Source organism: Mixophyes fleayi, chromosome 4 (genome assembly GCF_038048845.1).
Source record: "Mixophyes fleayi isolate aMixFle1 chromosome 4, aMixFle1.hap1, whole genome shotgun sequence".
NCBI lineage: Eukaryota > Metazoa > Chordata > Amphibia > Anura > Limnodynastidae > Mixophyes > Mixophyes fleayi.
Window position 1 is genome coordinate 125,221,438 of NC_134405.1, and position 26,527 is coordinate 125,247,964.

Here is a 26,527-nt window from a genome sequence, read left to right on the forward strand (position 1 = left end):
GCCAGGGTATCGAGGAGCTGATAGCCCTTGGGTCCCACAGTGATATTTCTGTGTTAGGGATTCTTGTTCGGAACAAGAGAAAGCGAGTGAACGCGGCTAAAGGAAATATGTTCACCGAGCATTAGAGATCTCTAGCGGTGATTGTAGCAACAGGTTTGAAATTATTGGCCGGAAGGAACAGAGCATTGCGGTGTGTCTGTGTTCCGTGTAGAGTGGTGTTGTTCAACATGGGTGCTATGCATACGCTAGAGATGGTCAGTGTACTGCCTAAGGAAGGTCCTATTGGTTCAGCGAGGTTTCTCATGTGTAAAAAATATGGTGCATACGCAACTGCGTATTGCGACACGTGGGTCAAGATGACCAAAGATTGTGATAGGCCTTTCCCAACAATAGGAAGTTTTAATGCAGAGGTACTAAATACTGTAAAAGATAAAGTATGGTTGATCAAGTCAACGAAAAAGAGAAATAGACATAATGATTGTTTAAAATTGTGGCAAATGGAAGGTAAAATGTGGCAGAGCAGCGAATGCAAACCGTAAGTAGGCGTGGCAAAAATCGCACGCACGGCGGAAGTACCCGTTGAGAAGCGTGGCGAACTCAGCGCAAGCGCGCCCCCGCCACCTTATGTGGCGGGAACGGTAAGTACAGCCGGTATTAAAACTGAAAAAAGAAAAATTGCTAAGTTGTATCCTGTTTTAAGCCAGTTTAAAACAAGTGTATCAGAAGATGAAGATGAACCCACTGTGATTTCGGCCATTGCCCATGCTGTTAGTGTACTAGAGGCTCAGCGCAAGTATGAGAAAATGGCTGAGATAGGTGAGAGTAGTGTGATCACTAGGAGTGAAAGCGTTCTAAATCTTGAACCAGCAAATCCTGTAGTGTCCCCTGAAGTCAGTGAACCAGAGGGTGCGTACCCAGTCCGCACAATATCAGTTCCCAATGGGAAACCGGATAAGGATGGTGTAGTTCCTTTAAGAAATCTTACAATGCATTGTCCCTGGACTAGATCAGAATTACGTTCCATTATGACTGAATTCCCAGATCCTAGAAAGGAGTTAGCTAAATGTCAGAAATTTGTTAAAGACTTAGGAAATGCCCACGAACCAACCAATAAGGATTGGCGTGTAGTGTTGAGGGCGTGTCTTCCTCCCAATACTAACATACAAAAATGTATTGAAGATTGTTTGTTGGAGGAAGGTGACACCTTGACTGATGAGATTAACCAAAAGAATATAGAACAAATTGTCAAACACTTAGCCATCTATTTTCCAGTAGTAGTAAATTGGAGTAAGATTTTCACCATTAAAAAAAAGGATAGTGAAACAGCAGCAGATTACTTCATTAGAGCTATAGCGGCGATAACACGGTTTACTGGGATATCCAACATAGGGGAGGACATACATCATAGGGAAGTAGCTTAGAGAAAATTTAAAAACCAGAGTACAAACCACATTACCTAATTGGAGAGGCATCACAGTAGATTATCTCAGGGAGTCTGCTGTGGAGCATGACAAAAACCTTTTTAGGAAGAAGGAAGAGAAAAGTGATAGGTTAATGACGGTGAGTATACAGGCTCTAGAGGGGATGCATACACGACCACCAGCATACAACCCATATAACAAGAAACCTAAAGTAAACAGGTGTTTCAACTGTAAAGAGGAAGGACATTACATGAGAGATTGTAAAAAGGAAAGACTCAATACACAGAGGGGTGGGTCACATAGATATCCTCCAAGGAGGGATACACATAGACTAGAAGACTCACATCTACCCGCGCTTATTACAGCAGCAAATGCTGCGCGGGAAATCAATAGTCAGCGTTAGGGGTCAGGTCATACCTGTAGTCTACAGCCAGTGAGGTTAACTGAGAGTCAGAGAGAAGAACCAACAATGATAGTTGACATAGCTGGTAGGAAAGAAACTTTTCTTGTAGATACAGGGGCGGCCCGATCTGTGATAACCTCTCCTTTCAATCTACAGGTGACCAGTAAAACAATTCCAGCCATCGGGGTAACGGGAAAAGTGTTGCATTATCCACTAACTAAACCAGCTGAGGTTACTATCGGGCCCCTGCATACCAAGCATTCGTTTCTCTTGGCTGCGGCGGCTCCTACTAACTTGCTAGGGAGAGACTTGTTATGTAAAATGGGATGTGTCATATACTGTACTTCTGATGGTGCGTTTTTAGATATACCGGAGAAGGTCGCACATGAGGTACAGGATATATTGGACACACCTCAAAGGTTAATGTTACACTCTCCTGTTATAGAACAAAGTCCATCTCAAGTAAAGGGGATGTTGCTGAAAATACCAGGTTCACTATGGACCAGAGATGGACAGGACACTGTACTGATGGCAAACGTAGCCCCTGTCATGGTCAATCTAAAAAGTGGTAGGATAGCTCCAAAAATCCCACAGTATCCATTAAAACCGAAGGTGGAACTAGGGGTATATCCTGTTATTGAGAGGCTGTTACAACAAGGGATTTTAATTTGTACAGCCAGTACAGCAAATAGTCCCATTTTCCCTGTGAAGAAGAATGGGAGGAGGGGCTATAGATTAGTCCAGGACTTAAGGGGAATTAATAAAGTTGTTGAGAGCCAATTCCCCATAGTGCCGAATCCACCTGTCATCCTCATGCAGATTCCACCGTCTGCCAGTCATTTTACTGTCATTGACCTATGTTCTGCTTTCTTCTCGGTCCCTCTTCACCCTGACTGCCAATACCTTTTTGCATTCTCCTACAGGGGAGTGCAATACACATGGACCAGACTACCCCAGGGGTTCATTGACAGCCCCAGTATTTTCTCCCAAGCCTTACATGACTGTTTGAAATCCTTTCAACCCCACAATAGGTCTGTCCTAATTCAATATGTGGACGATTTGCTGTTGTGCTCTGATACTTTTATGTCATGTTTACATGATACTAAATTGTTGTTGATTCATCTTTCACAAACAGGGCACAAGGTGGCAAAGGATAAATTACAGCCATGTCAGACTAAGGTCAAATACTTAGGACACTGCCTCACTAAGGGGCTAAGACACCTGACAACCGACAGAATTGAGGCCATACAACACATGACTCTGCCGCAGAGCCAGAAGCAGATTCGTACTTTCTTGGGGATGTGTGGATACTGTAGATCCTGGATCCCAGGTTTTTCTATTCTGGCATTACCATTGCAGGAGCTAGTCTCTTCCTCAAAACCAGAACGTGTTGTACACACAGAAGAGTCAGAGCAAGCATTCTTTAATCTTAAAGACAGTCTGACTAAAGCACCTGCATTGGGAATACCTGATTATGAAAAGCCTTTTGAGCTATTTTGTACAGAAGCTGATGGTTGTGCAGCAGGCGTCCTCGCACAGAAACATGATGACGCTAGCAGACCGGTAGCATACTACAGTGCACAACTAGACAATGTGGCAAGATCACTCCCAACATGTCTCAGAAGTGTAGCAGCAACGGCTCTTCTGGTAAGTAAGAGCGAGGACGTAGTATTAGGACATAATTCAACTATCTATACACCCCATGCTGTATCAGCTCTGTTAAATTCAGCCCAAACCAGACATGTTTCTTCAGCTAGATTCACAAAGTGGGAACTAGCCCCGATGGCACCCTCAAACATCACCATCAAACGATGTAGCACCTTAAATCCAGCTACATACCTTCCGTATGTGTCTCTAGAGACACAAAGGGTGGGAGGGGAGGAGACCCTGGTTTATGATGAGTTAGGCAAGAATACTGACACGCATGACTGTATAGAACACCTGAATCAGACCTTTACTGCAAGGCTCGACATACGTGACACCCCCTTAGAAAATGTAGATTTTCCATTTTATACAGACGGAAGTTGTCATAGACAAACAGAGACGGGAGAGCTATGTACTGGTTATGCTGTTGTAGACGATCAGGATGTGGTAGAAGCTGAACCCCTTGGCCCACCTCACTCAGCCCAGGTGGCGGAACTAGTAGCACTAAGGAGAGGGTGTGAATTGGCATAGGGCAAATCAGCCAATATATATACTGACTCTAGGTACGCCTTTGGGGTAGTGCACGATTTTGGGGCCCTTTGGCATCTTAGAAACTTTACGACAGCAGCAGGTACACCAGTGGCACACTCACAACACATAAAAGGACTTCTGACAGCGATACAGTTACCCAGAACAGTAGCCGTCATAAAGGGCAAAGCCCATACCTTTGAAGAAGACCCAGTGTCATTGGGCAACAACAGGGCAGACGAAGCTGCTAAATGGGCAGCAGGGCAACCTATGACTGTATCGACCGAGACTATGATGGTTTTTCAGACATTAGACATGCAGAAATTAATTGAAATGCAAGATTTGTGTTCCCTGCAGGAAAAGGCGGTCTGGAAGGCGAAGGGATGTGGTCAAGAGTCCTCAGGACTCTGGAGGGATGGACAAGGTAAGCCTGTAGCTCCCCGAACATACTATCCAAGCCTGGCTGAAGCAGCACACGGTCTGACACCTGGGTAAAGAAGGTATGTGCAAACTGGTGAGAGCATACTGGTGTGCTCCCGGATTTTCCTCTCAGGCTGGTAAGAAAGCAATGTCATGTCTTACTTGTTTGAGGAAAAATGTTGGGAAATCTATTCCAACTGAGCCATCCCACACCCCTCCTACAGACGGACCTTTTCAGGTAATACAAATTGACTATATCCAATTACCACCGTGCAAGAATCTAAAGTATGTGTTAGTGTGTATTGATGTGTTTTCCGGTTGGGTAGAAGCATATCCGGCAACCACTAATACTGCTGTGTTCACTGCAAAGAAAATTGTACAAGACTTTGTGTGTAGGTTCGGTATCCCTAGAATCATTGAAAGTGATAGGGGTACCCATTTTACTGGTGATATCTTCCAAAACATGTGTAAACTCATGGGAATCGGTAGCAGACTTCACACCCCTTACCGACCACAAGCCAGTGGTAAGGTGGAGAGAGTAAACGGTACTATAAAGAACAAGCTTGGTAAGATAATGGCTGAAACTGGGTTGGCATGGCCTGAGGCTTTGCCATTGGTCCTCCATAGCATTCGGACCACTCCTAGACCTCCTCTTAATCTGTCCCCCTTTGAGATACTGTTCGGACGACAACCTCATTTGATCATGAGTCTACAAGACGACTTGAAGTGTAATAATGAAGTGACTGTACAATATCTTATAAGAATGAGTAGACAGCTAAAACAACAACAACAAAAACTAAAAATGCTGTCACCTGGTATGCCAGAAACGAACTGTCATGATGTTGAACCTGGAGACTATGTTATGATCCGCAATTTCTTACGTTCAGGTTGTTTAACAGACCGTTGGGAAGGCCCGTACCAAGTGCTGCTGACCAGTATTACATCACTGAAGGTTGCAGAGAAAGACACGTGGGTGCATTCCACCCACTGCAGGAGAGTCCATAATCCGGAGAAAGTGCAAGATAAAGCTAAGACCAACGACATGGATCTGTCACTCGTGAGTCTGTTCCGGGAGACCTAAAGCCTGCAGTCGAGACACCTGAACCAGAGACGTTGCCCCAAAACTATCTTTCCAGCGATGGAGTGGCAGTTTTTGTTTTTCTTTTGTTCCAGGATTTTCCTTGTTTTTATTTTTTTTAGGACATTCTATTTTTGTGAAGGAGGTTGGAGGACGGAGGAGAGTTCTGGGAGTGATACGGATGAAATGGAGGCAGAAGAAAAGTTATTAGGATACTCAGAGCAGCCCATTATCAAACTTGGTCCGGGGGTTATGAAAAGGTCTGCTAGCTCAGGAACTCGGAGGCAGTGTGAGGGGCTATTGTCTGATGAGTATTGTATCTGCAAGTTCTGCGACTCCCTAGTTGAAGAGAGATGCATCCAACGATGCCAGTCCCCCAGTACTCTGAATATAGGCGGGCATCCTTTGGAGGATTATCACTCCCTGGTGGGTAAGGTGCTAAACCAAACCGAGTGTTGGGTGTGCTCTCACGTGCTGCAAGGGCAGCATAATATAGGACTAGTGCCATTCCCTCTAAACATATCAGAAGTACTCGAATTGAGGGGTGGGAGGCCCATAGACGGGAGGTACAATAACACTAGGTCCCCTAGTCTGACGCTTTGACAATACTCCATAGGCAGATCTTTGCTGTGCCTAAACATATCTCATGCAAAGCGCCTGGAGAATTGGGAGGCTGACCCATCAGATCAGACAATGGCTCGCCACACTCATTTTAGAGGGAGACTCACAAGGTCACTAATAGGCAGGAATTTTGATGGAAGTCACAAATTAGGGCGTATAACCAAACATAAGAAGGTATCCATTGGAAAAGTCTCTACAGATAAATGTAAAAATGTCATTAATGCCGACACGTGTCTAGAGCAAATGGAGACACTAGGCATGGGTAGTTTTATCAAAACTCTATGTGATATAATTCATGGGCATACTGTTCCTTATGTTCTCCCTGATGATGTGTATTTTGTTTGTGGAAGGAAAGCTTATTCCTGGGTGACTCCAAGTTCCAAGGGCTTGTGTTTCTTAGCTAAACTGGTTCCTGAAATCATGACTATTACTCATGAAGAAATGGTTGGTATTCACAAGACTACATCACCACCATACATACACACACAATATGAACACCGTGGCAAGAGAAATATGATTCCTGGTGAGGAACCCATAGTTACAAAATTGATTAGTGAAACTGCTGGTTTCCAAGTTATGGTTGCTCTAGATCTCACCAGGACCGCTCGGGGAACATTAAACTTTAAATATATCCAAGATCTAGCTAAATTAATAGATAATATCACCGAGATGTATGATGACACTTTCAGGTATACTGGAAGGGAGCTACAAGCGTACAAGAAGGAGTTGGTGCAACATAGACTGGTAATAAATTATCTCACCTCTATTACTGGTGGGTACTGTGTGACACTGGCCACCCAGTTCGGTGTCAAATGTTGCACGTACATCACTAATAATACGGACGACCCTAAAGAGGTTATAGACCGGAAGATGGATGAAATTTTGCAGCTGAAATGGGAATTTCGAAAGAGCCATAATTCTTCGTTATATGAGGTTGGGGAAAAGGTGGCGGGTTGGTTCTCGTGGTTGAACCCTGTGAAATAGTTCTCCGGTCTGGGGGAGTGGGTACAGGAAATGGTTGCTAGTGTAGGTAAGCTCCTTCTCCTTATACTGGGTGTCATCTTAGTAATTGGTTTAGTTGTCAAATGTGTTCCTACTGTGTTGAAGTGTGGAAAATGGTCTCATAGGAGTAACACTGAGAAAGAGACTGAAAGGGTGGTACCAGAAACCGAGATCATGGTCTGTGAAGAAGTATTGTATAATCCTGAACTTGAAACGGTGATTGGGTGATAGTTTATTACACTATCAAAGGGTGGAGCTGTCAAAGTCAGCAAATTGGATAAAGTCACTTCAATTAAAGTCGAGCAAACTTGGTTGTCTTTGTCTGAAAAGATGCGTACGGTACGCTACGACGTACAAGGGCACGCTACGGCGTGAAAGGGCGTACGCATCCACTACACGTGGCAGCAACAGTAATTGGTCTTTTACCATACATTCGCACAAACACGCATACTAATAAAATAGTACACATTAATGGTAGTTGCAACACATAGTCAGTTATGTCAAAATATAGTAGTATTTATATGTTATATTAGAGTTACATGCATATTAGTGAAATACACGGAACAGGTTGAAGGAATCACATCTTGAGTGGTATCATAATAAACCTCTTTACATATCCTACTGTTTGGTTCACTCTGCGAAGGAATCTCAGAGTGCATACACAAGTTATGAATGATAGGGAATTATGAACTACTTAAGACTAAGGAATCTTGGCGGGAAGAACCGAGCATACCACCTGGAGAGGTGACCCCCTCCTTTGGATTCCTTAGGATGAACTAGCCAATGATTGACAACCCCTTGGACCTTCCTGAGACCTGGACCAATAGATGCAAGCTATACCATCTTCATTGTGTTACTGTATTTTTGTGTGTATATAAGCAGCAGCTTCACATCTAGTGTTCAGACATCTTGTCCCCAGACTTCAGGATTGAATGCTGCACACTGGATCCAGAGCGTCTGCGATAAGTAACGTCTGTATTTATTATCACTTCGCTTGAGCATATTATTCTACTATTTGGGAATAAATCTTTGTGCGTTGGAAACACAAATCGAGGTTCGACAATCGTTATTGGTTAGCGACAATACGCACATAACACAGGAGAAAAGGCGCCGTTGGCTGGAGGGTCTGGAAGACCCGGAAAAGAAGACTGGGAGGCCAAGTTGAGTATCCTGCGCAGAGCAGGTAAGTATACTCTGTGTTAGGTTCGAGCACAAGGCCCGTGCCCACAATCGGGCACTAGGCCCGTGGTCACCTGTTAGAGGCATTGGGCACAGGGCCCTTAATTGTAATTAGGGGGCTATAAGCCCAATATAGTCAAAGGGCACAAGGCCCTAGGTAGTGGGCTAGTGCCCATAATCAGGTAGGCCGCAAGGCCTAGTGAGGGTGGGCTAGGCCCACAGAGTAAAAGAGCACAAGGCCCTAGTTAGTGGGCTCAGTGCCCAAGGTAGAGAGGGGGCCAAAGGGGCCCGTAGTCAGGGCACAAGGCCCTGTAGTCAGCTGGGCAGATGCCCATGCTGTTGAGTATAAGGTACTGCATGTAGGCAGTGACGTGAGAGCCCTGAGTAGAGTAGGGTGCGGTCCCGTGTATGTGGTAAGTAGCTAGGTGAGAGGCCTAGGTAACCGTAGTGCAGGAGGCTCCGGTTGGTGCTATACTAATCGTCCGGTTAGATAGCAGGTGTGTACTACGCAACAGTTCCAGGTACATAAGCAGAGGATTATTCCGCCTTTGCGGCGAATATTGCATTGTGTATTGTATTTGGGTTGTGCTATGTGTTTCTGTACAGGTGCAAGACGTCAGGCCCCCATTAAAGGTAGGCTCTTGTTACTTCCTGTTGCTGTTTTCCTGTAATAACCTGTACAGTGGGGACAAGGTGTAGATACAAGCATACACATAGCCAGGGAAGAACACACAGTAGTTTTCCCGTCCCGTAGGTCCCTGGGGTTACGCTGGTTTCAGAGGTGGTGATTGAGTATCTAACTGGCAGTGCAGCACAGCTCAATTGAGTTCCAGGGGCGGTCCGTGGTTCTATTTCAGTGTTCCAGTCCTGAGTTCCGGCAGGTTCTCTGGCGGTTCCGGACTGGGACAGCTGTTCCGCTTGAGTGGAGGCAGTCGTTTTGAGTTCCGGCAGTGACGACTGGCGGTTCCGTGCGGCAGTTGACACTCCGGTGGTGTGCTTTTCCAGTGAGCCTCTTTCGGGCCCTGTGCAACTGGTCCTTAGCATTCCGTGGGTGACCCCATAGCGACAAGACAGTCTTCTCGGTACGACCTGGGTGAGGGTGTTAGCAACAGATCTCCGGAATAGATCGTGAACACCGGCTGGTGTTCCCCATAAAGGGGGAGGAGGTTTAGGTACTGCACTACATCAAGTTCTAGTTATATAGTCAAGTTGCGTTTCCGGGCATTAGTTAGTTGTTAGGGTCGGGTCGCCTGTAGTTAGTGCAGTTCTGTGGGTGTACATCTTAGTCTCACCGATAGAGTAGAGGGAGACTGTGTGTTGTTTGTCGTCCACAGGTGTCGGAATGGAGCAGGAGAGCAGAGATCGGAAGTTGGAGTGCCCGACGGAACTGGCTGTAGGAGACAGAGGTTTGGTGGCTGATCTGCTGGGATAGGACAGCGGCTGGAGTGCATCGGAAGCGGATGAGAGGTGACTATCGTTTGTAAGGTAAGTTCATCTGTGTGCGTCTGTCCTGTTCCCCGCAGGTGTTACAATACCACTGGCGGTAACCATACATGTATTGCGCACATTAATACATAAATCCCTTATAGCGGTCAGCTGCCAACAACTAGCGAGAAAGGAGGGGCTGGTGCAACAACTATACCCTCTGTACATCTGCCAATGACACCTCTGAGATTGCCAAAGTCCTTTCTCAATAAAAAAAAACTCTGCCAAGACTGGCCATTTTTAATTTTGGGAAAAAGCTTTTTCCATTTTTTTCCATTTTTGTTTCTTTTTTTAGTTGGTTTTCTCTCCGTACTTCTATCTTTCCCTTTCTTTTTCCCTCTGTCTTTACATCTCTCCTTTTCTTCCTCTCTATCCTTTTTTCTTTTCTTATCAGTCTCCTTACTTTTCTCTGTCTTCTTCTCTTTCCCAACCCCTCTCCTCATCTCTCTTTCTTACCTTTTTCCCGCTTTCTCTCTCATATTCACATTCATTTTCTTTCCTTTTTACTCTTCTTTTCACACACTTTTTCACAATCTTCATCTCTTTCTCGCTCTCCAGTTTTACTCTCGCATTTTCAGTTTTATTTTCACACTCCTTTTCAAACTTTTTCTCTCCTTTTCACTATTCTGTTCTCTATCTCCATTGCTCATTTTTCTCTCTTCTTTGTTCTGTCCTTTTTACTATCTTTTTCTCTCTTCTTTCCATTTTCTCTCTTTTTCTCCCTCCACTTCACCATTATTCTCTCTCATTTGTTCTTTCTGTTTAGCATCACCCTCAGCACCAAGATACGCTAGACTAGTCTTGATTTTGTTCTTGATATTCATAATAACTAATAAGGTTTCAGAAATATTCATGTAAGTAAATGATCTAAGTAATGCACACCTCACTGTATTTAACCCTATTTTAAGGTGCAATAAAGCTAAAATTATATAAATAGCTCTTTATTAGAATTATTATATATGATTGCAATAGTTGACTGTTACTTTGTTCCTAATCAGTACCAAATGACATACTAAAAATAATGTAAAAATACACCCTACAACTAATTTAAAAAACTTAGCCAATAACCCCTACAGAATTCTATTCAAACTCCTCACCCTCACCTACAAGGCAATCTCACACTCCACTGCTTCATACATCTCCAGCCTCTTCTCCATTCACACTCCCTCCCTTCCTCTGTATTCGGCCAATGACCATCACCTCTCCTCCTCTCTGATCACCACATCACACTCCCGAATCCAATTTTTCTTCTGGACTGCCCAGAGCCGGATTTAGACCTCATAGGGCCCTAGGCAAGATACTGGTTTAGTGCCCCCCTCCGTGAAACAATATTAACTTTTAATAGGTACTAGAAAAGATAGTGCAGACAATGTTATACCAATAAATAATAACTTTTAATTAAATCCTTACATAAAACAAATAATGTTAACCAAATCATTTGCATGTGATTGTAAATATAATTTACTACTGTGTGTAACACACACTCCCAGAGAAGACATGCTCCCCCCATGATTTTGCACTATATAAAGACCTGTAATGTAATCAGGGGGATAGGTACTATCTCCTTGGTGAACAGCAGCAGTAACCACACAAGTCCAGACGTTTCAGGATTACAACCACAGCCAGTTTATTCACCAGCTTGTAAACAAAACAAAATATATACAATATCCTAGCCGTCTGGCTACTAGATAATACATTTAGCAAGACCCTCTCTCAGAGCTACAACATATTATTGCTCACTACAGCAGAGTGTCTGAGGAGGCAACTCATCTCCTCCACAGGTCTGAGACACTGGTTGCATTCCCAGCTGCCTTTTCACAGGCACCTCCCAGGTGCATCTCTTGATCAGTCTGTTTTAAACTACAAACGAAAGGAACCTGGGACTGGCACGTGCCCCCTGTGCCCCCCCCTTAATCCGGCTATGACTGCACGCCCAGTCCAAGCACACTGAGCCTGCGCAAGCTCTCCCAGCTCCCTCCTACAAAAAATGTATTTTGCCAAATAAGTTGAAGTACAGAAGAGAAAAATATTTCCCCAACACATCACTTTTGCTCCCCCTTCACACTGTTTCCCCTTTAGTACACTGTACTCCCTTCATCACCACACTGTGCCCTCCATCATGCTTTTGCCGTTTTATCATCACACTGTGCACCCTTCACCATCACACTGTGCCCTCCATATTTTGCTCCCCTTGTTTATTTCACCTCACACTGCCTGTTCCACATTTCTGTCATCATGCCCCTCTGTGCCCTTAATGCCTGTTCCATATTTCTGTCATCATGCCCCTCTGTTCCATATTTGTCATCATGCCCCTGTTACATATCTGCCATCATGCCCCTGTTACATATCTGCCATCATGCCCCTTTTACATATCTGCCATCATGCCCCTGTTACATATCTGCCATCATGCCCCTGTTACATATCTGCCATCATGCCCCTGTTACATATCTGCCATCATGCCCCTGTTACATATCTGCCATCATGCCACTGTTACATATCTGCCATCATGCCCCTTTTACATATCTGCCATCATGCCCCTTTTACATATCTGCCATTATGCCCCTGTTACATATCTGCCATCATGCCCCTTTTACATATCTGCCATCATGCCCCTTTTACATATCTGCCATCATGCCCCTCTGTGTCCTTAATGCCTGGCTGTTCCACATTTCTCGTGCCCCTCACTGAACAAGCATGGGCCCTCCATTAGTTAACTTACCTTTTAATTGCCTGTTCTGTTCTTGTTTTCTTCTTTTTTCGATGGCGCGCTGCAGCTGCTCCTCCTCCTCTGGTCCGGCTGTGCTCCTCGCCGAATTCTCACTGAAAATGACGTCGGGCGTGACGTCATCACGCCAGCCGTCATTTTCAGTGGGAGACAAGGAGAGGAGACTGCCGGGATCCGACGCGCGGTCAGCTGACTTTTTTTTTTTCTTACTTTTTTTTTTTCTTTGATGTTGCATCGATTTGAAGCCTGTATTGTGCCGACGGCCAGAGGGGGATGGCAGGCGGAGGGTAGCGCCCCTCTGCCTTGCCTACCCTGCTCACCGTCGGCCCTGGCAGGGCCCCCTGGGTACCGCTGGGCCCTAGGCAGTTGCCTAGGATGCCTAGCGGGAAATCCGGCCCTGGGACTGCCCCCCTCCACTGAAACAAGCTCCCTCGTTCTATCAGACTCTCACCTACTCTGAGCAGTTTCAAACAGGCTCTGAAAACTCATCTATTCTTAAAAGCCTACCAGCCATCTGCCTAACCATCCCCCTATACTTGATTCTACCCATCTCCCTTGCGCACCGCTTGCCTTGATCCCCACCGCTGACGTTCCTTGTGTTTGCTGTCTGTCTGCCCTCCCTTTAGATTGTAAGCTCTTACAAGCAGGGCCCTCTTCCCTCCTGTTTCACTATTACGTCTGCTCCAGGTACTTTGGTACTAGCTATGCTTGGGACTTTTAGAGTTTTAGTAGTTTTCGTTTATTATTCAGTACTGTTATACCTTGTATGGTCTGCTGTTTGTAATCTGTAGTGCGCTGCAGACATTTTGTGCGGCTTATAAAGAATAAGTATGATACTAATAATAATAATAACATTTATGATGAAATCACTAAAATGCACAAGTAAGCAAAGTCTCTGAATCAGTGCACACCCCAATATGTTTTGCAACAGTGAAATAAACTGCTGGGCCTAACTTCATTTTGTTCATAAACCTTGCTACAATAACAGACTTATCACTGCCTAAATTATCAAGGCACTATAATCAATTGTACATATATGTATCTATGTATATACACACATATTATTGTGTGTGTGTGTGTGTGTGTGTGTGTGTGTGTGTGTGTGTGTGTGTGTGTGTGTGTATATGGTGGTGTGACAGGATGGACTGTGTGTTTCTGGGGACCGGTTGTCCTTCCACATCCTCTTTTCTTTATCCCAAATGCGCCGTCTAACCGCAGTAGGAGTAGGAGTTACTGCTACCACCACTGGACTTCTTTGTGGCATCCAAAACCGTGTCCTTCAGGGTAACTCGCTGCTAGTGTACCTGTAGAACTGTCTGAGATCAAATCAAAAGCAGAGGCTGGAGAATTGTGAGAACATATCTTTACTATGTGGTATATACTGAGAACTGAAAATGGCTGCCAGGTATTTCCTGTCAGCCAGCACTACCTGGTTGGCAAGTGGATGTCAGTGATGTCACTTCCATCAAACACATATAGCATACATCTACATCATCCTTTTTTTAGAACAAAGTAACATTCAATAGGTGTGTGGGTGCAAGACAGTGTGACAGGTTTTGGATGTGGGAACAGCGTGCAAGTGAAAATACGCATGAACTGTAATGCCGAAAGTTACATAACAAAGTCCTGAACTTTAGTATTAGGCCTGGAGATTCTACCAGACCTTGTGATGAAGAAAGGGGGTAGTGATGTGTCCTGTGTTGAACAGGGCTCACTTTTGGTCAGGGGTATAGGACTGTCCTACATTGCAATAGATGCTTCTTCAGAGGACCCATTGTCCATATTGATTGGTGTTCTGACACCCTCAGGTGGTACTCTGTGGGGTGGGGGTGCTGACTTACACACCCCTAAGAGGTGACGCCTGTTGCGTTCATACAAAGTGTCACGAACAGCACTCACCTGAGCCTGCATGATGCGTGTGTGACACAGGGTTAACCAAAAAAACAACCACCTGGTCTGTCTAAAATGATTAAATCCTTCCCTATCTATGCCACACACTAGCTTTTCGGTACTAACTATGCCACCACCAAGGTTTTTTCTGACAAGAGCTGACACTCTTATTTAGGAAGCCTTTGGTTCTCCCTAGTATTAATCTAACACAATTTACTTTAATCAGAGTTCACATAAACCACAATGTTCCCCCCGTTTCGAATATGTAGCATCTTGACCAAACTGTCGCGTGAATTCGTAAGAAAACAGAGACTTGAACTTATTAAGTGTAATTTAATATGGAAAATACATCCACAATGCTTAAGATAAAACAGTCGATAAAAAGGTAATCAAATATAACGCAATTGTTTCTTATAAAATAAAAAGGATAAAACACAGAATTGATAACTCACTTATAATTAAGTTTCTGGTGCTGGGAGAAGCAGGAAAAATGGGACTCTCTTCAATATCAAATTGACTCCCTCTAGAGTGAACCAGGACTTACATTTCCACTACAGTTTTAAAACCAAGCTGCAGGGCCCCCAGCCCCCCTTCCTGTGAGGTCAGAACCAACAGGACTGTAAAATGCAAATTAGGGTTTTATGATTCTGCTATAGAGACAGGTTTAAGTCAAGTTTTCTTTACACTGTCCTAACTGTTCAACAGTATGACTTACAAACATGATTTTACCTCCACACAACAAGTCATAAGTTCCCCTTCATCTGCATACCACACATGCCTCTGGTAAGTATAATATTGGAGAAAATTATATGATCTTTTCCTGTGACCCTATACAGCTTGAATCGTCATTAACATACAACCCTGTCTCTGCAGTCGGCCTGTCTGGGGCCTCCCAAACATGTGTTAGATTTCAGTGTCTTGAAAGAGATATCCTCAAAGGCTTTCACATTTGCGTCCTGCCATAAATGGTACAAGGTGCTACCCTTATCCACCAGCCCACTCTGGATAGTTTAACATACACAAAACCCATTGATCTAAACAGCTTCTCTGAGACATGTCACACTATTTCTAGGAATTAATTCACAAACACATATTTGCAGATTTATGTCTAAAAATTAGCTTGCACATGACAGAAAGCACTGTCGATTTCACAACGTAGCTGTTGGGTTTGGAGGATCCTTGCACAGTACCGACTCTGTCAACCCCGACTTGGGTCTGGATGTGGGCAGTCTGCCCGGGGACAGCTGTCTCAACTGATGAGAGGATTTGTAGCCATTGGCTTAGAGCCGTAACCTGGACTTCTCCAGAGCACACTGCACATAGGTCTCAATGGTTGGTGTACGCTTGGCTTTGGTGGTAGGAATGATAGTGCGAGTGCGTCTGGACAGAAGGTGTTGAGAAGGAGAAGGGAGCTCATCCCTTGCAGTATTTCTCAAATTAAGGAGCGCCATTAATACGTCTGAACCATCTCTGTAGCATTTGTCTAACAAGTGTTTTGCAGAACATTCTGCCCTTTCTGCTAGTCCATTAGATTGTGGATAGGACTGCTAGTGACATGTGCCATGTCAGATTCATTGGAGAACTACTGGAACTCACCACTCATGAACTGATTGGCGTTGTCAGTGAGCAGCTTGCATGGTATACCATGGGTAGAGAAATTTCTTTCCATTTTGTCAATGTCTGTCACACTTGTCGGTTTAGGAAGATAGTTTATCTTGAACCAACCGGAATATGAGTCCACTAACACAATGTGCTCTTTCCCCCTCCACACAAAAAGATCTGCAGCAATGATAGACCAAGGGAGGTCAGGTACCTCATGGAGAGTAAACAATTCTTTGCCATGATGGGGCCGTAGAGCATTGCAGGGGGCACAAGCAGAGACTATCCGCTCAATTTCAGCAGCCATAGAGGGCCAATACAATGCATCCTTAGCCCGTCGCAAGGTGGCCTCCTGACTGGGGTGCCCCTGATGTACCTACTGGGAATAAAATCCTTTGAGAGCATATGGGATTACAAACCACTGACCACACAAGATGATGCCATCTGAGACAGTAAACTTATCCCGGAAAACAAAGAATTACTTGTGGTCATGAGGCAATTCCTTGGAGGAAAATGGCCAACCATTCAGGATGACATGCGAATCAAAAGTCATCCTGAGTGAAACATCATGCAGCTCTTCTATGTGTCAGGCGCCGTCCGCACGGCCGCCTGACTGTGTGATCGCGCGTCTGGTTGCTAGGCAACCAGACGCGTCATTTCCGGATTCTCAGCCGCCTGACCTCTGCAAGACAGCGCGACCCGTTGCTAGGCAACGGGACGCTATAGTGATTCCCGGCGCTGAGGATGACAGCGCTGCAGCGCTGATTCTATTGGAGCACTCCAGTATTTAAACTTTCTCTGGCCCTCCTACCAGTGCCAGAGTATCAGGTCTTCCTGCCTCCAGCGTTTCTGTGTACCAGTTGCTATATTGTTCCTGACCTTCCTCGTGCTGCCTGTGACCCTTTTGACCCGGACCGTTTGACCACCCCTATCTGGATTCTGCCTTGTACTGCGCTCCCTGTAGATTACCGACTCGGCTTGCCTGACCATTCTTCTGGATTTCCCTTTTGTACCTCCTCTACTTGAACGTTGCTGAACCGGCCTGTCTGACACCCCCTTGTATCTCGCTGTGGACTCTAGGAAGGACCGCGACCTGCGTGTCCCTGCAGCGGAGTCCATACTTCCTTGCGGGGGTTCCTGGTGAATACCAGGGGCACGTTAGACTCCGCGCCTTCCTCTGAGTTGCGCCAACAACAGCAGGTACCTTCTACCAGTCATACACCCACTACAGTCGTGACACTATGCACCGAGTAGAGAGGACATCAAACTCCATAACATCCTTGTCATCGTTAGCATCAGGGACACCTGAGTCTGGAAGGTAAACACATGATAAAGCATCAGCTACGTGGAGGTCCTTTCCATGCTTGTACACCACATCAAGATGGTACCTTTTGGAGCTTGAGCATGAACCGCTGGATACGTGCTGAAGCAGTGTGCATAGGTTTGCGGAGAATAGTGATCAGTGGTTGGTGATCTATTTCAACCACCATTGGACTCCATAGTTCCATGAACTCATGGAACTTTTGACAGGCAAAGACAAAGGTAAGCAGCTCCTTTTCAATCTGAGCATATCGTGACTCAGTGTCTGTAAGGGCTCTGGACGTAAAACTCAAAGGTTTGTTGAGCTGCAAATAGACAGCACTAAGACCATGCTGGGAAGAATCAGCAGAGATGACCACAGGAACATGTACATCAAAGAACTGGAGCCTAGACTAGAAGTGATCATAACTTTGAGGAGATCAATAACATCAGCATGACAGTCTAACCAACACTGTTCAGCGTCATTGTTTAAAAGCTGGTGGAGAGGAGCTGTAATGTCACTGTAATGAGGCAGAAATTTTGAAAGGTAATTTGTCGTACCTAGAAAACGCTGCAAACTCAGCTTGTCTGTGGGGTTGGGCATTTGCTGGATGGCCCATATCTTGGCTGGATCCGGTTTGACACCCCCTGAGGTTATAAGGTGGCCAACATATGGGACCTCAGTAACTCTGAAACGACACTTCTTAGGGTTTAACCGCATGTTGACTTCACAAATCCTGTGGTGGACTTTGCGGAGACGTATATCATGTTCCTCCATGGTGCGACCCCACAAGAGGATGTCACCAATGATGATTTCACAAGGGTATCCATCAAAGAGGTGTTTCATGCTGCGTTGGCACACTTTGCTGCCATAACAGATGCCATAGGGCATTCGGGGGACGGTATGTCTGCCCAGAGGTGTCATAAATGTAGTGAGGATGACTCCTTTTTCAATGTGATCTGCCAGAACCCACACTTGGCATCCAGAGTGGTGTATATCTTTGCATTTGGCATGTCAGCAATGACTTGCTCCACGGTCCTGAGGGAGTGATGTGGTCTCATCAGGGCTTTATTCAGATGCAGAGGGTCAATGCAGATGCGTACTGAACCATCTTTTTTAACTGCAGCAACCATGGCCGACACACACGGGGTGACGTCTACCGTTGGAGCAAGGATACCTAATGAAGTCATATGATTAATTTCCTCTATCACCTTATCTTTCATGGCCAAAGGGACCCTTCTGGGAGCACACACTGTAGGAGGAACAATCTCATCAAGACGCATGTGACAGGGAGTTTTCCAATAGTCTCGCAATCGAACAGATCAGCAAAGTCTCTTAATTCTGGAATATCCTGTCGTAGCATGTGTTCGTCAGCACTTTAAGTTATTAACCCTAGTTTTATACTGTCCGGCAGACTTAGAAAAGGTTTGACATTACTTTCCACAATATGAAACTGCAGTGAGACACCTGTGGAGTGAAACGTGGCCATACCCACAGTCTTGATTATCTGGCCATCGTAAGCAATTAGAATCACTGTGTGAGAACAGTCAATAGGTGTCTTGGGGTTTGTACGCTGAAAGAGTTCTCATGACATAATATTGCAAGCAGTTCTTTTTCAATCTGAGCGTCTTGTGACTCAGTGTCTGTAAAGGCTCTGGACGCAAAACTCATAGGTTTGTTGAGCTGCAAATAAATAGCACCAAAATTAGTTTTACACCCACTGAGGTTATAAGGTGGCTAACATATGGAACCTCAGTAACTCTGAAACAACACTTCTTAGGGTTTAACCGCATGTTGTTTTCACAAATCCTGTGGAGGACTTTGCGGAGGCGCACATCATGTTCCTCCATGGTGCGACCCCACAAGAGGATGTCATCAATGATGATTTCACAAGGGTATCCCTCAAAGAGGTGTTCCATGCTGCGTTGGAACACTTTACTGCCATTACAGATGCCATAGGGCATTGGGGGGAAGGCATGTGAAAGAGTTCACGTGACAGTACCAGCTAAATTGAGCAGGGTGTATGCCTGTACCTGTTTTATTTGTCTGAGAGTCCAGCACAGCAGCATACATGCCATTCCTTCTTAAATTTGAGCCATGCGTTCGTGATGGCATTGTCAAAAACAAGTGGATCTATGCGTCGGAGACCTTGTGCCTTCACAGCCAACCTTCTGACATCATGTAGAACTGTCTGGGCCTGATTCATTAGTGATCTTATCTAGTGCAAAAGTTAAGATGCTTATTTTTAAGAAGAAATGGGGAGATAAGAGTGACATTAAGATGGATTTTCATCTTCACTTAAGAAATTCTTCACTTACGCAGTGGATTTTGCTTCTTATCTCCCTTTTCTGAGCATGCACAGAGAGGATTTGCTTAAGATAAGCAAAAAACAGCAGATAAGATCATTAATGAATCAGGCCCTCTGAGTTTAAATCAAACGCAGAGGCTGGATATCTGTGAGAACATGGGAGGGGTCATTTGCACGCCTGGCATAACATTTGTAAGGATTCTCCAGAGGAGGGTTTGGTGGTAGAAGAAAAGGCTCAATAGTAACACGGCAGGAAGTGACTGATACAATTCAAGAGCATCACCAGCCAAAAGTGTCCAAGAGCCAATAGCAAATGTTCTTCAGGTTGAGCAATTGCCTGTTGAACATCTTCTTCTACACCAGTGTATGTTTCTGGAGAGAGCAAGCGTTTAGGGAATAGGAGGGAAAAAAATCCTCTAGTAAGTCTAAAGGTGAATGGAGAGTTGTCCAAAAACCAGGTAAAAGAAAAATTCAGGAAGGAGCAGGTGTAGAAGTAACAGCTACTTCCAATAAATATGAGGTGTTATCTGAGTCGGACACTGATGCCAGTTGGTTGGATACATTAGAATTGGAGCAGGCATTGAAAAGAGTGGAACAGGAATGTGATGCAAATTCAAAAGATGACCTGCAACAGAAACAAGGTCTCTTCCTGTGAAGGAGCAAGTAGAATCAGATATGGAAATGTGAGATCGGCAAGGTGGCTCTGTCTCTGACTTATAATGATGAGATTGATTTTTCTGTTGCTCTTTTTGCCTCTTGCTCTATTGGAAGATTTTTCCTTATGAGTGATCTCCACTAAGGTAAATAGTATTAAGCTCAGGAAACCCAGACATGCAGTCTATGACCGTCTGAAATATCTGGATACAGATATGTTCATTTTACAGGAGTCACACTTATCTACAGAAGGGCACTTATATGAAGCTAATAGAGATAGGGAAACCAGTCTATCTTTCTGTTCGCGGACTGAGGCATATGCAGGAGTTGCAATTCTGTATAACACTGTGATCATACATAGATTGACAGAGGTATTGATGGGTAGGTTTCTGCTTTTGGAGGTAACCTTTTAGGACAGGAGAGTCAGGCTCATGAATATTTATGGACCATAGACAGTGCCAGAAAGTATCAGTTTATTCCAAGACATTAAGCAGTGTATCTTTACATCAGTTTCAGTGGTTATGGCTGGGGGTTTTGATGTTGTTATGATGCCAAGTGACAGATCCTCTGGTTGAATGCTGAATAGAGAAGAGAAGAATTGGAGTCACTTTATTCAGAGGGGAGGGAGGCGCGATAAAAGATTAACCGACTGTAGTCTGAAATAAGGCAGCATCAGCACAGCAGATACAAATCTTTGATCCTGGAAACAGATTATGGGTCCCCAGGGGCAGCTGATCCTTTTAAAAATTGAAGAGCGAAAGTGGCAAAAAATGTTATCGTTTCATTGACTCCCAGGGTAGTTTACAAGAGTCTCGGGTGGGTATTTTGGAAGTGGTGAAATAGTACTATGCTGACTTATTTCAGAAAAAGGTTTTGGATAAATAAAAGATGTTTCAATTCTTGAAGGCAACTCCTAAACCTGATACTGATAATCTGGATTCCCCCCCCCCCCTCCCTTGACAGCAGAATTAATGGTGAAAGAGTTTAAGGAGGTTATTGAACAGTTTATCTTGGTTTCTCGTCGTCAGTAACTGACTGTTACTGACCACTCCTACTGGTGTCACCTTGCCGCCAGAGTCTCACAGACTGCGCGTGCTAACTGGACAATAGTTGTAGGAGAATTCGGTTGCCACCACTGGCCTCCTTTGCGTACTTCTGGGGTAGCTGGTACAGCAGCTGTAATGGCTCTTTGCTGTGGGCTGGTTGGTACATCCTGACCACTTACTATGGATCAGGACTGCTGGGTAATGGGCAGAGCATTGACACAGAGATGCTGGGTTCAACACAGGACAGCCGGCGAATGAATTATAGTGTAATCTCTTATCTGTTGGTCACAGGATACAGCAGGCAATAGTCTCAGGCAGAATCTTCATGCAGTCATAGAGTCAAGAGTCATAGGGCCAGATTTGAAAAAGTTTAGCTTTCATTTATTTAGTACTTTCTACAAAATGACAGCTAAAATCTGATTGGTTGCTATAGGCAACATCCCCACTTTTTCAAACCTGCAGCTTAGTAAATATAGCCCATAGAGTCAAGAGTTCTAACAAGGACTTTTACACATCAGTTTGTGGTACTGGTGATTATCCAGATGTTCAGATGGAAAATGATATATTACATGGTAAAACAGTCCTCCTTTTATACACATGTCGTCAGGTGGTAGCCCAGCCCCCTGATCCAACGAGGCACCGAAAAGTCTGATATCACATTAGATAATTTAACATCAAGATATAATTTAATCTTACACAATTTAACTTTTGCATCAACCTGATTTCCTCAAATTTGCTGTCTACATTGTTAAGCAGTTTCCTGTCTCTCATGCAGGCCAAAGCAGCTGTTTGTCACTTCTGAGAGGAAAAGACTTAATTAAATTAATTTAGGATTTCCTTTCCTTCTTATTTATACAAACACATTTCCTCCACCATGACTACTGCATCAGAAATCAATACATCTCTGATACACAAATAGAACACAATATCAAAATCAGTACATTTGCAATGATATAAGTTGGTGCACTATGCTAATAATTTAAATATATTTATACAATAATTTATTTATAAGTGATCCTGCCACACTCCACTTCTGTTGGACATGTGTAAAAGCTGTTTTGAAAAGCACTGGATGCCTCAGTCTATGAAAGTGTCGTCGTTGATTCTTTTGTCCAAGGGTAAAGAGCCTGGTGACATCAAAAATTGAATCCTCTGGAGTGTTGAGAGGAAGATTTTTGCAAAAATCTTGTTTTCTAGATTAGTGTATCTGTCCCCAGCATTACTCTCAGGCTGTCAATTTGGTACAGTAAAAGCGAGGAACATCTCTGGAGCAGTTATCACAACAACAGAGATGTTTGAGAGATTAAAACCCCTGATATCCCGGGACAATTTGTTGATTGGTTAAAAACTTTGTATAAGGAGGTGGAGAGGTTCCCTCTGATTAATGGCTGTCACGGCAAAACTTTCAGAGTTGGGGCGGGGGTGAGGCATGGTTGCTCTTTAAGTCCACTCTTTCATCATCATCACCACCATTTATTTATATAGCACCACTGATTCTGCAGCGCTGTACAGAGAACTCACTCACATCAGTCCCTGCCCCATTGTAGCTGTACAGTCTAAATTCCCTAACATACACAGAGAGAGAGAGATAGAGAGAGAGAGAGAGAGAAAGAGAGAGACTAGGGTTAATTTTGATAGCAGCCAATTAACCTACCAGTATGTTTTTGGAGTGTGGGAGGAAACCGGAGCGCCCAGAGGAAACCCACGCAAACACGGGGAGAACATGCAAACTCCACACAGATAAGGCCATGGTCGGGAATTGAACTCATGACCCCAGTGCTGTGAGGCAGAAGTGCTAACCACTTAGCCACCGCTGCAATCTTTTATTTCTTTACCATTGACCCATTTTTCAGGTCATCACAAGTTTGTGGTTTTCGACTGCTTGTCTCTGAAAGTAGATGCGGATGATGTGACTGTAGTGGTGTCTGAGCACTCACTTGCTGCTTGGCCGGATCCTGCTGGGGCCCTGTTTGGAAAAAAATATTTATTATTTACCACAAGGAAAGGTAAGGAAAGCAACAAGTCAATAGTCCAGGCCTCCTTCCTCTAACCAGTCCTGGCATCAAATAAAAGTACCCATGTTTAATATATTTACATTATTATCCACATTTTTTTTTAAAAAAAGCATATTTCCTGTTTTACCAGCCCCGACATTAAATTAATAGCACTCCCATTTCACAAATTGGTCCTATTCAACATCAACTCTGTCCCACATTTAATTAAAAGCACCCAAAAATCCCCAGTATTAAATAAAATTAATAGCCCCCACCACCACCACAATCATCCCACAAGTATAAGAATAGCCCCACCAATAAATTAATAACCCTTATTCCCATTAAATTAATAGTCACCACCAATAAATTAATAGCCCTACTCCTGTTAAATAGACCATACCCTAATTAAATGAATAGCCCCACCAATAAATTAATAACCCCTACTCAAGTTAAATGAATAGCCCCTACCTCTATTAAATTAATAGCCATTACCAATACATTAATAGCCCCTAATCTCGTTAAATTAATTGTGAGGATGGACAGGGGGGAAGGAGAGACAAACAGGCTGAGGGGGAGACACACAGGCTGAGGGGGACCAGAGGGAAAGGGGAGACACAGGCTGAGGGGGTGGAGACACAGGCTGATGGGGGGAGGCACAGGCCGAGGGGGACACACAGGCTGAGGGGGAGACAGAGGGGAAGGGAAGACAGATTGAGAGGGGAGAGACACAAGCTGAAGGGGGGGAGAGACACAGGCTGAGGGAGGGAGAGACACTGGCTGAGGGGGGGAGAGAGACACAGGCTGAGAGGGGGAGAGACACAGGCTGAGGGGGAGACAGAAGGGAAGGGAAGACACAGGCTGAGGGGGGGAGGCACAGGCTGAGAGGGGGAGAGACACAGGCTGAGTGGGGGGGAGACACAGGCTGAGGGGGGGAGAGACACAGGCTGAGGGGGAGACAGAGGGGAAGGGAAGACACAGGCTGAGGGGGGGAGAGACACAGGCTGAGGGGGAGACAGAGGGGAAGGGAAGATGCAGGCTGAGGGGGGAGAGACACAGGCTGAGGGGGAGACAGAGGGGAAGGGAAGATGCAGGCTGAGGGGGGAGAGACACAGGCTGAGGGGGGGAGAGACACAGGCTGAGGGGAGGAGAGACACAGACTGGGGGGGAGAGACACAGGCTGAGGGGGAGACAGAGGGGAAGGGAAGACACAGGCTGAGGAGGGGAGAGACACAGGCTGAGGGGGGAGGCACAGGCTGAGGGGGGACACAGGCTGAGGTGGAGACAGAGGGGAAGGGAAGACACAGGCTGAGGGGGGAGAGACACAAGCTGAAGGGGGGGAGAGACACAGGCTGAGGGAGGGAGAGACACTGGCTGAGGGGGGGAGAGAGACACAGGCTGAGAGGGGGAGAGACACAGGCTGAGAGGGAGACGGAAGGGAAGACACAGGCTGAGGAGGGGAGAGACACAGGCTGAGGGGGGGGAGAGACACAGGCTGAGGGGGGGAGAGACACAGGCTGAAGGGGGGAGATACACAGGCTGAGGGGGGGAGAGACACAGGCTGAGTGGGGGGGGGAGACACAGGCTGAGTGGGGGGGGAGACACAGGCTGAGGGGGGAAAGACAAAGGTTGAGGGGGGGAGAGACAGAGGGGAAGGGGAGAGAGAGAGATTCAAAGACAAAGAGAGAGACAGGAGAAGGAACACATGCTGATTTTTACTTATATAGCTGGAGTACAGGCAGGTGTAAATTGCAGGAGAAGCTTGTGGGCTGTCCAGGGGGCGGAGGGTCCTCTACTGAGCAGTCACGATACTCATGTAGCAGGCAGCTTGCTGGGCTGGACTAGCTGGAGAGCTGACTACGGGGGAGGGTCGCCTCTTTCAGCTTGCTATTCAGCGTGTCACTCAGCACTAAGTGGGCGGGCAGACCTGCCTGTCATCGGAGGGTCCTGTGCTGCAGTGCTGTTATCCTGTGTGGTGGCAATAGAGGCTGGAGTGCCTCTGCAACATGGCGCTCCCCCGCGCTGCTCATACCGCGATCCGCAGTGCTGACTCTGCATCATCCCCAGATGTGTACCTGGGGCTGTGACTTGTTTAATAACAGGGGGCCAGGCTAGACCTTGCTCCCTGGGCGGCTGCACCGGCCGCACCACCCTCGCTATGGCTCTGTGAGCCGCACGCCACCCGAAAGTCCTCTGACCACGGTGGCTCCATGCCTCAGCCCTCCTGAAGCGCTCGCACGTCCAGAGATTCAGATGTTCCCCTCACTCCAGTCGTCCACACTCTTCTGGAGTCTCGCCGAGCGTTTCTCTCACATCTGCCGCCCATCTTCCTCCACAGGAACAAGACCTTTTGGTAAGGTTTCCAGGTAGGTATCAGCACCTCCAGCCTCACACCGTCTCTCAGTCGGGTCACCGCCACTCTCCACTTAGGAAGTTGAAGAGGTGACTTTGGCTTCCCCTCCAACTCGATTTGCTTTAAGGAGTAACAATATTCTTCCCTATTCCCCACTTTGGCCTATGGAGATATGTTCGCCGCCTGGTGGGAAAATTAGCGTGGCTGTCACTCAAAGCCGGACTCCGGGGATATAAAACAAATAGACTCCGTGGTGCTGTATGGACCTCACACACTCCTGGGCTTGAGATGAGCCAAGTTTTGTTATTCTTAGAGTGTACCAGTCCACTGATGTCAATGGATAGCAAGTAATTGCACGGAGCCGGACTAAAAAGCGGCACAACACTACATTTTAATCAATCCAAAGTTTAATATTGTGCACCTGAAAATTCATTGGGAATTTGTGAGATAGAGATTATGGATAATTTAACAAAAAATGGAATTTTAATCCTGAATTAGCATTATGTTGAAATCAGAGTGCCCCCATATCTGAATACTCTTGGTCTACTTTGTACTGAAATATTTTAAATAGTAAAACACGTAAAACTTCCTATTTGTACTACATTATTTGTGATATTTAACACTATATCAAATATACAAAACAAAATGTTTTATTCAAAATATGTTAAGCAAAAGATATTTAACAGTAAGAGATCATACTTAGGTATACTTAATTTCCTTGAATGCCAAAAAATGTACACACCAGGACAACAGCAAGAACTTTCCCCTCTGTTTTCAGAAAGTGTCACCCTAGTGAAAATGTATTCCTAAAAATCATGACTGGCTCAACAAAACATATGGCTTATGGTGACATGACAATGTTGGTCCTTTACTGGTGAAT